General features: G+C 48.2%; 1 pseudogene; it reads right to left on the bottom strand.

Annotated features, from left to right (window-relative positions):
* Positions 1-3,821: 3,821 nt before the first annotated feature.
* Positions 3,822-7,930, bottom strand: LOC121437903 (annotated as a pseudogene).
* Between the last annotated feature and the right edge of the window lie 1,687 nt (positions 7,931-9,617).

Below are 9,617 nucleotides of genomic sequence, written 5' to 3' on the forward strand. Positions count from 1 at the left end.
AAGAACTGATTTGAAGGTTCACAACCAAGTGATGGAGGGCAGGTAACTTGGTCTGTAGTTGTCTTTGCCGTATCTAAAGGAACTTGACTGACATAATGGATAATGAATACACATCTTTTGTACTTAATGCTGCAATTAGATGGTTAATACTTAAAGTTATTTGAATCTCTGTGGACTTTCTCTTCTCCTTTTTCTTGTTTACTGGGAACATTCAGTGCTCAAGGTCACTGATAACTTTGCAGACCTTTCATGGAATATAAAACTTGCTCTTACTTTCAGAATCTGTGAGACCATAGGGGGAAAAGATATTAAAATCCAAATGATGAGTGAAAGACCCCCGAGGTGGGCTGCCTTTCAGTCTGGGGGACCCTCCCAAGGAACAGCGAGACCACTCATGTGGATGCAATCAGCAAGAGGTTTATTCAGATACACAGGTACCTGGGGTGTCTTAGTCGCTCGGAGGACTAGCGCGCCTGCAGACTGGGGGAAGGTCTTTTTATAGGAAAGAGGGCAGCAGAAGCAGATTACAGAAGCAAATGCGTGGTTAGTGGTCAGTTGGAATGGGGCAAGGGGCATAGGTGGTTTTTTTCTTTCCCAGCACAGATGTATGGGAACAGATATCCTGTTCCTCTTTTGGTTTTTCCTTTCCCAGCACAGATGTATGGCAACAGATTTCCTGTTAATTGATGTCCTGTCCTATTCTATAGATGTAGATATCCTGCTTTGCAGCCAGGGACCCTGACCTCACTCTGCACTTACATTTGTTCGTCAAAAGCTTTGTGAAATGACGTTACAGCAGCTAAGCTGGGATCTTTCATAGGGGGAATTGTTTCTTTTGTGAATTGCTGATATTCTAAGTTGGGCACATGTGCTGACTATAGGCATCCTGTTTCCCTAAGCAAACAGGATGTTCTCATGAGAGCCGGCTAGCTGCAGGTCCTGAGAGGGTCCTGAGGGTCTCAAGCGAACAGGATGTTCTCATGGGAGCAGGCCAGCTGTGGGTTCTGGTGGGGGGAATGTCCAGAGGGTCTTTCACTATGAACAAAGAACATCTCCCTATTTTCACAGGTTTGGAGGGACCTGCAGTAGGTTCCACACCATGTGATTTAGTCTGGCTTAACCTACACTCCAAGGAATGAGGTGCTTGGGAGTCCCACAAATCTATAAGTTACTCTTAGAGCTGGGGGGGGGGGGGTGGCGGCTGGGCTTGTTATTGCTGCTGCTAACTTAATGCTGCTAGATAGGGGTCTTTCAATGAGAAGTTCCCAAGACTTGCAGGAGGAACAAAGCTTAGAAATTTTACTATACATGTACAGATAATCTTAATTTACTACACTGTGCCTCATATGTAATTTGAATTAAACTCTTATTACAAAATAGAGAGAAGTTGAAAAGGATATAAATATAAAAATAAATATATTTTTGGTAAGAGGGTAAAAATCTGTAACAAGGGTGGATTTTGTATACTAAAACAAGATTTTTGTACTAAAAGTAAAAGAGAAAAGTTGAAGACTATTTTTTTTAAACTTTAAGTAAAGTTGTACACAGCCTGAATATATTATTCAGGACCTGTGGATGATGTGTGTTTGTGCCTAAAAGTTATTAACTACTATGGTCAAAGTTCAATACACTATTATCAAAATTATCTTTAAGTCAACAGAGTTCTCCTAGGATATTGGTCTCTTGGTCCTACTACACATTGTTTCATTAATATAACCAGAGAAACAGAATCTTAACAAAAATCAAGATTTTGGTTTGGGTTTTTTTTTTTTTTTCTAAACCTGATCAAACTGTTACTTATAAGTTAAAACTACAAGATTGGCAAGGCTGCCCTTCTGGGAGTTCACCAAAAAAACTTGGAATTCTCCACAAATAAGGGTGAGAGGATCTATAAGGAGTGCCAATACTTCGGCCCTTGCCCTCCAAGCTCAGCCAGGACCCATGAGATGGGATCAATAGAAGGTGCAGGCATGCTATTGTGGGTTCTGTGAATCTGCATATATTAGTTCTAATGGAAAGGGGCTCCTGTAGTTTGCCTCCCAGTTTCCACTGACTGCAGGAGACCCCACAAAGCCCATGGTGGAATTGGTCTTGACTGGACAAGAAGCACTAGGAAAGTACCAGACAGAGCCTGAGAAAAGAATGCACATGACCAGGTCAGGGATGCCTGGGTGTGACAGAATGAACTCACACATCACCCAGCTTTGATTCCACTAAGCCCTGTGCCCTTGAGTGGTACCTAACCCCAGAAATGAGAGTGATCCTCCTTATTCAGTCTACTGAGGCAAAAGTGCATCACTCCTAGAAATAGCACCAAGGCCACACCAGCATACATTTTACACACTTCCTGGGAGCTCTCAGAGCAGTTTATTTGACTATTTGACACAAAATATCAACTTCAAAGAGCAGATGAAGTCTGAGTGAATGTATATTGCTCATATGGACATATCTATATCAAGAACCACAATGCCTCAGACCCATGAGGACGACAAGGCCTTCGCCAGGTCAGGCTCAGAAGACAAGGCTTTCTGGTGGCCCAACAATAGATACTGCCAGTATGTGCAGAAGTTCCAACTACAGCTTCTTCCTCCAGGGTGACTGTGTTGGATGGAGACTGCTCCTCTCCAGACATTAGAGAGGTTAGCTGGCAAGCGTCCTAGATCATCTGTAAATTATAAACCCACCTTCTTGTTCAGCTGTACACGCTGAATTTCTGGGTGGCTATTGCATCTCCATCGGAGCACATGGCCTACCCATCCCGGTTCCTTCTGGACTTGTTTCAGTCTTTCTTCATTTCCAGTTGCCCCAGTCAGGTCTATCCTAGAGCCATGCAGGCCTTAGGAATCAACCATTCCATTGTAGTAAAACCCTGAATGCAACAGTGGCCAATCGCATTAGGTCTGCAGAAAACAAGGGTTTGATGGTCACAGACTCATCACAGTTCTCCAAGAACTGTCTGAATAACACAAAGTTAAATAGAGACACAGGAAACCTCACTGACCAGGAGATTTACTGACAATAAATTATGGAGAATAAGGGTCAATTCAATCCCCTTTCCAGAAATAGGAAGGGTAACCAAGAATGAAGGTCCCCATGCCAGTGGAGCTGCAAGACAGAAGAGGACATCAAAGACCCAGTAAAAGCAATATCCTAGAAACCCAATATTGACACAGCCATGGATGTGAAGGTAGAGAGACCATCCAAAATCCCTCCTGGCCACTCCCACCTGCCACATCATCATTCATTAAGACCCATTCACTCATTTTCACAGGTCAGAGTCCCAGTACACGTCGCAGTGAACTAGAGTCCAGACAAACATACTCTGTCCTCTAGAGAGCTTTGTCCCCGCTGTGAGGGTCTTGAAGTAGAAGCAAGATGTTTCAAATTTCCTCCAGTCTCATTAGACTCCTCAGAACCGGGCACTACAGGCTCAGAGCTCAGACTCTTGGAAGCAGCTGTGACACTTGGCAAGTCCAAAAAGAAAAAAACACAACACAGAGCAGTGTGTTTCAGACTTTATTGGAGATGAGACAGGCCTGGGGGAGCCCTGCCACTGGGGAACTTGAAACAGTATTGACCTGTAGGGTATTTCTAGGGAACTGTGTTAAGGGCATACATCAAATCACAGAAGAGGACTGTGTGGTCGGTTGGGAAACAAATAAAGAAGGGGCCTTGGTGGAAAGAAGCAGGAAGAATGTCAACCACAGGGACTTGACTAGGACAGGCCTGATTAGGAAGCAGGGGGCTGACAAAGTCTTGTGGAAAGGAGAAAGAAATGGGAACAGTGAGGCAGCGGTACAGAAGGCCAGCTGTCCCAGGGCCTGGAGGATGCCAGTGTGGACAGATCCTCCCTGTGGGTGCCAGCATGGTAGGGGCTGGCAGGGACCTAATCGGTACCCCACTGGGCCATCTTAGTAAACACAGGTCTTGGGAGGAAGCGGCTACTCTTCATGTAGGCAGAGATCTTCTTCAGGCCCTGCAAATTGGGAAGAAAGCACAGCAGGAGCTCAGGTCTGCAGCCTCACTAGGTTCAAAAGCTCTTTTCTCAAAAGCTCAAGCCCTGGAGCAGAGCACAGCCAGTTTAGCTCCCAGCCCTGGCAAGAGAACTCTTCAATTCCTATAATACAAGAAAGACTAGACCCCCAGGAAGGTGCTTTATACCCACTAAAGGCTACAACACAGGCTCAGGAAACACCATGACCAGCAATCAGAGGTCCAGTGAGGTTAACCAACTTCCCCTTCTCGCAAGGTAGTGACCAAGACAGGGCTGGAGTCAGCCTGACTCTGCGGCTGCCAGTCTCCCGCGCGACCTCCCCACGCCCCCAACAGACATTCCAGATTGTATTGACACACGCAGGAGGGATGCAACAGGAAGAAAATACCAGGAAGATAAGTGGAACCCAGGCACTTGGCAAATCCTGAATGAAAGGGGACATCAAGAGAACAGCCAGCAAAGAAAGGCTGAGTTTCATTCTAAATGATTTCCCGAGAGCAGCGTTGACAATTCTTCAGCTGGTTCCTAAGGACAATCTCGCTGCACCCTGGCTGCCCTCATCTGTACTCACAGCACAGGAACCACTTCATGTGACTGCATGTTGTGCTATAAGGCATTAACACCAAGCTGGAGAATACACAGACAATTGTAGAGGGTGTGAAAGATCCACGGTCAACTAGACACAACCTGGGCTAAGGGGCACTGTGTTTCTCTACACCCTTCCTAGAGCCATGCCAGCGATTGGACATTCCCCTAGGGCACTCAGCCTGGGCCAGAACAAAGCAGATTAGAATCGGGTGGGAAAGCGCAACCTTTCTTGGTGGAAAATGAACCAGGTCAACAGATTGCAGGGAGGAAAAACCCTTGGATCAAGACCTCAGACACCCCATTGTAGACAACTCGAGACTGAAGTCCGGTACATTCCAGACCAGGCTCAGCAGCTATGGGGAGTATCACATTCATCTCACAGTCTGGGTTCTACAGCTCTCTACTGTCCCAGGATTGTGGCATTTGCATGTCCCCCCACCAACACCTTTGGGGATTTTGAAATGGTAAATTTTGCCCCATAAGGGTCTGTAAAGAAAGCCCCCCCCCCAAAAAAAAACCTCCTACTTGCTTTCCTTTAGTCTCAAATGAGAAAAGCATTGAGGAAGAGAGGAAGGAGGTCAAGCAAAGGAAGCAGGAAAAGGGCATCACCTCAAAGCGGGCCAAGAAGTCCTTGAGGTTTGGGAAGGCATCCAGGCACGTGGGCTCAAATAAGCGGTACTGGTCAAGAATATCATAGGCGAGGAAATCCACATAGGTGATCTGCAGGAAGCTGAGGGTGAGTGGCCGGCATCTGACAATCTGGGAAGAATGGCAGCTCCTCTTTCCACCTCCCTCTCTTTACCTTGTCCCCTGCAAACCATGGCCGCTTGCCCAGGAACTCAGAGTAAATTTTCATCTTGTCGGGGATGGCCTTCAAAAACTCTGGCTTCTGCTTCTCCTGAGACAGAAAATGGCTGCCACCACCCTTAGGCTCAGGCTCCCAGCAGGGAGGCTGCTGGCCTTGAAGACCTAGGCTTTGAGTGTCATTCCCATTTTATTAGTAGCAGAGGTCATCTGTTAGCGGTGATGGGAAGACAGACAGGAATGCTCCGCTGTCCCTCACTCTGTCCCCACTGGTACCCAGGGGCAGGAGTCACATCCGGGACTTCCTAAGTATCGTGGATGCTGTGGTCCAAGAGATCCAGTGGAGTCACGGGAACAAAGGATTTATAGATCCCGGGAGAGGACGGTTATACCTGGACTTGTGGGGGCGCATGAGAGCAGATCATACATTTGCAGAGCACGCACCAGATTTGAGCAGTCACTAATATTGGCAAGAAGAACAGCAAAGGTCCTCTGACTGGCCCTGAGCTGCCTCCTGGGAGGATGTTCTGACCATGACTGATGCCAAAGACAGAACTCCTGGAAAGTACTAGGTATATGTGGGAAACCATTGCACATGTTTGTAGGAGGTGTGTGTGTGTGTGTGTGTGTGTGTATCCTGGAACCAGTTCTTGTAGACCAGGCTGGCCTCGAACTCACAGAGATCCGCCTGCCTCTGCCTCCTGAGTGCTGGGACTAAAGGTGTGTGCACCACCACCCGGCCAGGGTCTACTTGTTTTTAATGTGGGTACTGGAGATTCATTATCAAGTCCTCAGACTTACACATCGAAGACTTTGACCCTCCGAGCCACCTCCCTAGCCCTTATTTTTATCCTCTGAGTCTGTGTTTTGAGAGGAATTGTTAGTGGGAACACTAGGTTAGATGATACGTGGAAGAAGTCAAACAACATCAAACGAGAGAAATATCAGGGATTTTCACGACACAGTAAATGTCTAGGCTCAGAAAGTTCACTCTAGAATCTCAACCATATCTTACAAGTTACTCTGATAGTGATAGTTTCACAGTGTCATTGTGCTATCTCGCTGGGTTATGAGGGTCACTCTGCTGGTAAGAGAGGAGAGCTTAGAGACTCACTAACTGAAGGAGGAGGCTGCAGATCTGAATGCAAGCCTTTCAGTCCTGCTGCCAACCCTGCCCGCTCCACCAGGGGCAACTCACAAAGTCAGGGTTGCAGCAGACTATCATGAGATGGATGCGGGTGTCCATGACCTGGTTCTCCAAAGTGTCCACACGAATCCTCTCCTGCTCTGTCTCCCCACCTGCAGCACACACAGGACATTCACCATCAGCATCCCTCACCAGACAAGACAAGGAGGTTGTCCCCCATGCCCCACCCTGCAGCCAGCCCCACTCACACAGGTTGTGCTTGCGGGCAAGGTAGCGCAGGATGGCGTTGCTCTGGGTAATCTTGTGGGGGCCATCAATTAAGTAGGGCAGCTGGAAGAGCAATAAGGGACAGTCAGATGGGATATGAGGACCCTAAATCCCCTTCCTGGGTGAGGACAGACATGGTGCCTGATACTCAGTGTGTCTGACATGGGTAACCCTCCGTGAGAGCTCGACGCACACTGAATGGAAGAGCCAGGACACAGAACATCACAAAAACTCTGTGGAACCCTGGAATGGGAGCAGGAGAGCTGACACATGGATCTCAAATGTCCTCAGGCAATCAAGGAGCTGAGGTAGGGACACCGCAGCTCCCCCAAATCTCCCCTTCCCTGCACCTACATTGGGAATGTCCAGTCCCAGACTGAACTTCTCACTCAGCTTCTGTCAAAGTTGGGAGCTGTAAACAAGAGGATGTGGAAAGAAGTCAGCCCAGGGTCTAACTCTTCCTCCAGCACCCACCCACCCAAGGTGTCAGGAGCAAGAGAGCAAGAAACTCTGAGGGATCTGTAACCTCTCAGACTAAGTCACCATCAAAGCAGGAAAAGAGGGGTGTAAACAACTGGTGATAAGGGGAGCCTGGACCCAATAGGACCCCAGTAGTGAACCCAGTGGATCAGGACCTTCATCTTCAGTGTTTTTGTTTTCCTTCTTGTTGTTTGAGACAAGGTCTATCAACTACATAACTCTGGCTGTCCTGGAACTCGGTCACTCTGTAGACCTGACTGACCTTGACGACACAGAGATCCACATGCTTCTGCCTCCCTAGTGCTGAAATTAAAGGCGAGCTCCATCACTCCAGGTCATTCCCAATGTTCATAAAACCAAATTCCACCCTCAAGAGGTTTCTGGAAGAAGCAGGCTGTAGCTGCAACTGTGTGTAGGAGGGCTGCAGGCCTGTGGACTAAGGAGCTAGGCATGGACTGCTGAGCATCACTGGGCAAGAGGGAAGGAAGCAGGAGACTGACCAGAAAGGTGTTATTACCGTCCCCCATGACGTATCTCTTCTCCTCATAGCTTGAGTCCGTGTATTCTAGGAGCAGGCGGATGGGATGTGTCAGCTGGAAGAGAAGACCACAAAGGCTGGAGATGGTCAGACCCTTACTGTATGACTTCATCTTCTCAAATGAGTCCTCCCACACTCCACAAACACAGGCACCCCGCGGTGTGTGTACACACACACACACACACTCACACACACACACACACTCACACTTGCACAGCCTCGCCTGTACAGGGGTGGTCTTCTCAGACTGCCTTCAGAAACGTTGAGCAGGGAACTTTAAAGGACTAAGGGAAAGGTGGGAGGGGTCTTGTAAACGGTCCCGCCCTCCATGCCCTAACCCAACTCAGGCCCAGCCTTTAACCCTCTAACTCTAAGCTTCACAGGGACTCTGACTCCGAAGCCAAAGGGCCACACCCCCACCCAGGGAGAGGCAGGAGAAAGATACCGTGCAGTCTCAGGCCCAGGATTCTGATAGGGGAGGGGAGGGTCCTCCAATCTCCTTTAGCGCCTTCTCTGCCACCGACCCCTGAGGGGTGCCCCAAAAGCTAAAGGTACTTTCTTTCCTTGAAGAACTTGGCTTTCACTCCTAGACTGTGGAAATCTGTCATTCAGGAAGGTCCAACTCTGAACAAGACATAATGCAGGTAGCCCCTGACTTGAAAATTCAATCCAGCCCCATTTGCTGCATCCAGAACAGCTGATTTGTCAGCTGCCAGGCTTTCTCACCCACCACAGCTCTATGATCCACCTAAAGTCATAAGACAGTCCACGACAATCAGAAAACAGCTAGTCTCAGTATTTTTCTTTAAGAAAAATGAGGACTCTGTCATATGCTCAGCAAATTAGTGACCATAAAAATTAGTATTTTTGGTCCTATTTGCCAGTAAATCCAGGAACCAGACACCAAGGGCACAGGAACTCTGAGCTAGCCCCATCATGCTGCAAGGCAGCTAGCTGACAATTTCCGGGCGATTTTCACAGTGCAAGGGAACAAAGGGCTCATAGGTGGGGGGTGATGGAGTGGGAGAGTATGTGTTTCAAGAAGCTTGCTGTCAAGGGACAACAGGATGTTGTCCACACGCAAGCCTGGAACACTCTCACAGGACACTAGAAGTCCAAAGCTAGACCCTCATCTGTGTGGATCCCTGATTCTGGACCTTGCCCATACTCCTGACACATGAGTGTCTGGATATGACAGGGTAGCTCAAATGGCCTGGGGTAAGTAAGCATCCTGCGGTAACCTTCATAAGGACAATGTCCTACCAACAGCAGGGTCCCACCTGTCTGCTTTTTCACTTGAAGGAGAGAGACTCTTTCAAAATCAAGAGGCTTGCAATTTTAGTGGCCCAGAGGGTGACATCACCTTGTTTACAGAAACTTATCAGAAACAATGAAAAACAAATGACGGAAGTGGAGACTAAAATGGGTTTGCAAGTCAAAGGACAAGGCCTTTGCTCTGCACGAGGTGCATTTTGGGATTAAGTCACCCTTTACTAGATCCAGGATCTGAAGCCAACATTTCCACAAAGGTTTGCCCTCGGAGGGTGGATGTGCAGTGGGGGTGCAGGGGACAGGCAGAGGCTGGCTTCAGTCAGTGAAATGAGGGAAGCCACACGCTTCGCAGGTCTCAGTGAGGGTGCAGGCTCAGAGACCACGTCCCTGGAGCTGGCAATGCCTGTGGCAAATGCTGCTTTAACGTTAGAACACGTCCACCTGCCCGCTTCAGGTTCCTGGAATGCCCAAGCTCAGAAAATAACCTGAGGCCTTAAGGACAATGTCCAGTGTCAAGACTGTCTAGA

This window comes from Microtus oregoni, unplaced genomic scaffold (genome assembly GCF_018167655.1).
Source record: "Microtus oregoni isolate MIOR12 unplaced genomic scaffold, Mior012 000054F_ref0000373, whole genome shotgun sequence".
In the NCBI taxonomy this organism is placed as follows: domain Eukaryota; kingdom Metazoa; phylum Chordata; class Mammalia; order Rodentia; family Cricetidae; genus Microtus; species Microtus oregoni.